Source organism: Silene latifolia, chromosome 3, assembly GCF_048544455.1.
Source record: "Silene latifolia isolate original U9 population chromosome 3, ASM4854445v1, whole genome shotgun sequence".
Lineage (NCBI taxonomy): Eukaryota > Viridiplantae > Streptophyta > Magnoliopsida > Caryophyllales > Caryophyllaceae > Silene > Silene latifolia.
Genome location: NC_133528.1, coordinates 108130794 through 108137669, shown reverse-complemented (window position 1 = coordinate 108137669; position 6876 = coordinate 108130794). Strand labels below are relative to the sequence as shown.

At 38.3% G+C, this 6876-nt stretch overlaps 1 non-coding gene across 1 annotated transcript; it reads right to left on the bottom strand.

The window, feature by feature from the left end:
- Positions 1-6474: 6474 nt before the first annotated feature.
- Positions 6475-6581, bottom strand: LOC141650048 (small nucleolar RNA R71). The gene has a single exon (XR_012546111.1). It is a non-coding gene; the product is annotated as a small nucleolar RNA R71 (small nucleolar RNA).
- Between the last annotated feature and the right edge of the window lie 295 nt (positions 6582-6876).

The window sequence follows — 6876 nt, the reverse complement described above, 5'->3', positions numbered from 1 at the left end:
ACCAATCATTTGGTGAAAAGAAAAAAAATCAAATCACAAATATCCAATCAGTCAAGGGAGGTGTCATCAGTTGCAAATGTCATCAGTTGTTTTCACCCAAATTATGCTTCTCGTTTGAAAAGTGGCACCCGAACAATTAAATATTTATCAAAAGAGATTGTTCATATCTATGAAGTCAATTAAGGAGATTCATCATCCATGCAAACACCTAGTGAGAAAAATATCCGCATACCGAAGTAAAGTTTGTGGAGCTTTCTCCAGAAAGGATCACACATCCGCGAAAGCCTCTATCCAACTTGGGTATTAGAAGTAAAACGATCCACATCAAGCAAGCTTGTACCCGGTTTTGGTCTTTTGGCCTATTTGAGGTCCACCTCAAAAACCGTCTAAGAACATGTAGTATATTATGGCCTAGGATCCTTCTATGGAAAGTTTGGAGACTTTTTGCCTGGACTTTTTGTCTTGGAAAGGATTAAAACATGGGGAAAGGCAAGGGACAAACCGGTTGGACCTCTCCTTACACGGTTTGCTATGCCAAGTACAAAGGTCACTTTCAAGCTTCCTATTTTAGCCAAGACAACTTCATGAGTCCTTTTCTTGTGCTCTAGCTCTTATATTCTCTTTTGGCCGACCATTTGAAGCTTTCATGGGTGATTAAATAATCATTGTCTTATTAGTTTACTTTCTTGTTTTTTTATTTGAATTTCAACTTGTAAGAACTTTGTGTAAGGCCTTGGGACCACTTTTGTACCGGCATTTCTAGGGTCTTTTGGGCCGTTAGATGCTAAGTTATATGAATGGTGAGGATTTCTTGGCTTTGTCTACAAAATCAAGGCTCTCCTCATGTAAAATTCAGATTTGATGAATGATAAACACAAGTTAGAAGCTTTGCTTTCTACTAATCTTCGTTGCTTAGTACAAGAAAACCCTCTTTTGCTTTGTGCTTAGAGTTGAGTGATTCAATTTATTAGTCCTTGGATTCCTCTTAGGCTTAATCTAGTGTCTTATTGCTTAGATTAAGTCATATCCAAGTCACTCATATCTAATCGTACTTGCAACACAATTTCGTGCCCTTTCCAAAGAAAAACCGTAATCTTTAAAGCAGTCTATTTGAGTGTTCAAATCAAGTCCTTAAAATTTTTGTCCAAAACCGTGATCTTTGTGTTCATTTTAGACATTTTATTCACAATCAAACGGTCTGTTTCACCGTTAAAAATCGAGTCTTATTTGTCCAAAAATCGAGTCCTAAGAGTTTTACTTCAAATTGGTACCAAGAGCCTAGGTTATAACACAATTCCATTGTTGTGTTAGTCTTGGGAAGAAACCTTTCTTGTGAGTTCACTATAAACCTCAACCACATTCAAAAACACAAAAAACAACCATGAGTGAAGAGAGACTTGCCGGAATTGAAACTCAAGTAACACAACTTTCTAAAAAATGCGACCTAATGATAGACTCCTTCAATGTTATCATGGCTAACATTCAAACACCAACAAGGGATGGAGGACTACCTCGTGGTAGGGGAAGAGGTCATGGTGTCATGGGTAGAGGAAGAGGCCAAGGCAACCATGAAGAGGAAGCAATGTCGGACTCGGAGGATTCCATGCTTGAAAGTTTTCAAGGAGAGCTCAACAAAGACTTAAAGGTAGAAATTTCTGATTTTTATGGTAGTTTAAACCCCGAGTGTTTGCTAGATTAGGTTAGAACCATAGAAACAGTCTTTGAGTTTAAAGCCTATTTGGATGCTAAGTCTTTCAAAGTTGCTATCTTAAAACTTAAGGGCTATGCTTCACTTAGGTATGAGAATTTAAGGAACCAAAGAAGAAGGGAGGGTAAGGAACCTATTAAGTCATGGGTTAAGCTTAAAAAGAAATTTATGGAGAAATTTGTTCTTAAGGACTACACTCAAGACATGTTCATTAGAATCACTCAACTTAAACAAGACCAACAATCTATTGAGTCATATCTTACAGACTTTGAACAACTTACTTTACAATCTGAACTCAATGAGAAACCCGAACAAAAGATTGCTAGGTTTGTGGAAGGGTTGGATGATAGAAATGCTAATACGGTCTGAATGCAACCATTGTCGTCCTTTGATGAAGCCGTGAACTTGGCTTTAAAGGTGGAAATATTAGGCAAAGGGACGACCTCTAAGTCAAAATTGCCGTCCAAAACAACCACCAAGACCACCTATGCCGAGACCAAACCCAAAGAAACCAACATTCAAACCATGACATCCACACTTGAAAAGGGTAAGGGCATTGAAACCTCACAAAAAAAAGACCTTACCTCTCAAAAAATGTTACCAATGCTAAGGTTATGGGCACTTTGACAAAGAATGTCCAACCAAGAGAGCCCTTAGTAGCTTTGAAGTGGTTCATTGGGGAGAGGATGAGATTCTTGTGTGTGATGAGGATGAGGAAACCGTGGAGGTTAAGCATGAGGAGCTAGTAATGCCGGATTCCGGATTGAGTCTAGTCACTTGGAGAGTGTTGAGTGCTCAACCATTAGAAATAGATCAAAGACAACAACTCTTTAGGTCTAAATGCACAATTGGGGGAAACGTTTGCAACCTAATCATTGATGGAGGGAGTTGTACTAATGTAGCCTCTAGTGTCCTTGTTGAGAAGCTTTCCTTAACCACTCAAAACCACCCATGTCCTTACAAATTGAGGGTTAACAAACAATGTTTGGTGTCCTTCTCCATTGGCAAGAACTATGTTGATAAGGTTCTTTGTGATGTTCTACCTATGGATGCTTGCCATCTTCTACTTGGTAGGCCTTAGGAGTTTGATAAGAATTCGGTGCATCATGGGAAGGATAATACAAATACCTTTGAATTGTGCAAGAGGAAAGTCACACTAGCACCTCTTCCACCATCCTCCATGCTTGAGTCTTCTAAAGAAGTAATGTTGATCAAGGAGGCCGAAATGATCCAAGAGAAGGATGATGTGGAAGGTGTCCATGTTCTTCTTGCCAAAGTTGTGTCCAAAGAGCAAAAGGAACCATTCCCTAACAAATTTCAAGGATTTATCAAGTTCTACGAAGGTGTTCCACCAAATGACAACTGATGTGACTCATATTTGTGCACATTTAGTCTCCGAATTAACCTCGTACCCATGCTTTCTAGCGACTACTAGGGTCATTTATTATCTTTAGTTCCCTATTTTGCATATTGTTTGAGGTTTTGTGTCCATGGTAGGATAGGATTGCTAGCCTTGCATTTATGGAGCTAAATGGATCGCATCTAATGACCGAGCATCGAAGAGGAGACAAATACTAAAGGACTAAGCAATAAAATCATGTAAATTGAGCAATGATAAAGATCCCCACGGCCCTATTTCAATCCCCACGGATTGTTAGGTAGTCAAGAATAGAGGAGGGACCCTGTCCCAGGATCCGGGTGTCCCGAGCTCAGAACGAGCGTCCAGACCCAGGATCCGGGCGTCCCCAGGCTCAGCTCGAGCGGATTGTGAAGCTGTCCCGAGCATTCTCAAAGCCAGGACGCGCGTGTCCTTGAGGAGTTGCTACTCAGCTCGCGCATGTCCCTACGAGATTTGCAAATCGTCAAACTTCTCTTCGGGTCTTAATCGTCATTTAAGCCCTTTGTAACCCTAATTCTTGTACTTAATCTTTAGTATAAATACCCCATTTTACTACCTAGCTAAGGACAAATTCTCTCTTAGATAAAAAGTTTTCTTAGATTAAACCAAGCTTTCTTAGATTAGATTAGGAGTAGATTAGAATATATTATCCTTTAGTCTTTTCACAAATTACACATTAATCTTTCCTTAATTATTGTTCAAGCTTTATTAGGTAATTGAAGATTATTGGGTTATTATTTGGAGATTTGACAACTCTTCATCAATTAATCAAGTTCTCTTCTATTATTCTTTCATTTCCATTTGTCCATCTTAATGTTGTTATAATCTCTTTACTCTTTATTGTTTATTTCCTCACTCTTTGATCATGTTTATGTTTGTTAAGATGATTGACACCATTAATAACATGTCTTCCATGATAATGAGTGAGTAGTTATTTAACTAGGATTAGTGGGGGATTAGGGGAGTCAATCATGGGATAGATTTATGCTTAATGAGTTCATATGAATGCTTGCTTATTGTTTTTCAACTTATGCATATATCATGTTTGATGAAATGCTTGATTGACAACCTAGCATGTTTCTCTTATTGATATGTTCATTTTATATATACTTTTACCCCTCATTTTAGCTCGGTTTATATTGATTAACATACTTTAATTAGTATATTTTTGAGCTAATCTTGTGTTCTAGGTGTATTGTTGTGTTTGTTACGTTTTTGTAGGAATCTAAGCATTTAGAGGCTTTTTCCTATCATTTTGTACACCAAGTTCACTAAGCTAAACAAGACCAAGTACTGGACTAGAATGAAGTGTTTGCATGGGTTTTTCATGAAGAAGTTGATGGGCTAATGTATGCAATGCAATTGTGTCAACAAACCAAAGTCAATCCCAATTCAAAGTCCAAGTCAAAGTGGAGGAAAATAGGATTCTAAGCTACCTAGGATGCCAAGGGATTAGTGATTAACAGGGTGATTAATTGCACAATTAATCACCAACATAGGATTCTCCAAGTAATTAAGAGGAGAATTAAGGCAAACAACCCGGAATCCCAGGTCCCCGATCGGGGCCCCCAACCCCGACCGGGTTGTATGCCTCTTGGTGATTTACGTTTCACTCTCCTCTCCTATAAATAGGAGAGGCATTTCAAGGCTTAGGCATCTCTTATCTATCATTTTACTTCTCAAATCCTCACATAGCCTTAAGCATTATAATTCTTTCAATAGTTTTCATGTTAGTTTACAAATTGTTAAGCTTTCCTTAGTTTAATCTTTCAACATTTTGTTCTATATCCAAGTTATTATTCAAGTATTTCTTATTCAAGCATTTGGTTATAATTTGTTCTTCCATACAAGTTCTCTTCCGTTAAGGTATTTTTATTTCTAATTTACAATTTTACATTTCTATTTAGTTTACACATAGTTTATAATTAGGTACTTTATTTATATCACTTTAGCTTTATTTCTTTTGCATGTTATATCACCTAGTTTATATAAATCATACAAGCATGTTTAACATTTCTTACAACATAGTTTGCAATTTACATTCTAATATGAGTAGCTAAATTTCCTAGTCTAAGGGATAGGGGAGCCATGCAAAATCAAATATATAACATGTTTAAATAGGTTGATAATAATATTGTTCAATTATTTCTATCACATGTTTGCTTTGTCACGTTTAATCTTTGGTTATCGGCCGTAATCGTAGATTAAGTTTGTTCATTCGTTCTAAAGTCGAGAAGCACGGAATTGAATTAGACTAAGCATGTGTAGTAAGACGACCTAGTCATGGACGAGAGTTTCTTTAGGACCCGGTCTATGGTTGATACTAATGCCGTAAGGTGGGTATCTCTAAGCCTAAACAATTGACAATGTTATTAGTACCGAATTTATCAAAATCTTATATTTACCTTTGCATGTGTGACCCCAACCCCTTAGACTCCCTTTTTATTTTATAGATTACATCACAATTTTTATTAGTCATCAAACCAACAACAAACAAACAAAACGAAATCGACCTTGATAAGAATCTTTCCATAACATTTCACGACGTAATTCCCGTTTCCTTGTGTTCGACCCCTATTGCTACATTAATTTGTTGTTTAGGGTAATTATCTTTGCATAGGTACATGATAAGCCTATCAAATTTTGGGGCCGTTGCCGGGGAAACGGTTTTATTGTGTTTTGAATTGTCGATTTTTATCTTGTTTTCCTTTGTCTTGAGGAACACTTGTTCCTTAAGACCGTTACTTATCATTTCTCTAGAAATTGTTGTCTTATGCCTAGGTCCTCTCGTCATGGAGAACTTCTTTCATCGGATTCCGGTCCTGAGAAAACCTTTAGGAGAAGACGACATTTTTGGAAGGAAGTGAAAGAGGCCTCTTCTCCCGTACAAGTTGAGAGTACTAGAAAGTCTTACTTAGACGATCTAGAAGCCCTTGAAGAGGACGAGGTTTCAAGTTCATCATCTCCACCACCACTACCATCTACTACCAAAAATATGGTGAAACTTTCCGATCACTCAAAACCCACCGCGGCCATGCTTCCGGCCGGTATTACAACTACTCAAATTACAGCGTCGGACTTCGAGATCAAACCGGCTTTCATTAGCCTTGTGGAGAGGAAGCAATTTGGGGGAAGTCCTTTGGAGGATCCCAATTTGCATGTGCAAAAGTTTTGTGATTATTGCTCTATGGTCCGACAAATTGGCGTCATTCAAGCCCAAATAAGGGAATTACTTTTCCCTTTCTCTTTGAAGGACAAGGCCAAGCTTTGGATCAATAGCCTTGACCGCACTGCCATGGGAATCACCAATTAGGAGACATTGGCTCTTGCTTTCTATCAAAAGTTTTTTCCACCGGAGAAAACTCAAAGTTAGAGGAGCCAAATCACCGGATTCCGCCAACAAGCTCTTGAGAGCTTATATGAGGCTTGGGAGAGATACAAGGAGCTACAAAGACAATGCCTACATCATGGGCTAGATGATTGGTTTCTAGCAATAACATTCTACAATGGATGTTGTGTCGAGCCCCGAAGGATTCTTGATTCCGCCAACAATGGGCAGTTTGATCAAATTGACAGCGACCTTGCTCATGCCACGATTGAATCTATGGCGGTCCATGATGCACAATATGTCAATTCCCGAATTGTGCCACCCAAAGGTAAAGAAGAATCCTCCAATAACTCTGTCTTGCTAGCTCAAATTGCCTTGGTTCAACAACAATTGGCGGAAAGATATGCTAGAGATTTCATTCAACAACTCAATGCCAGGTCT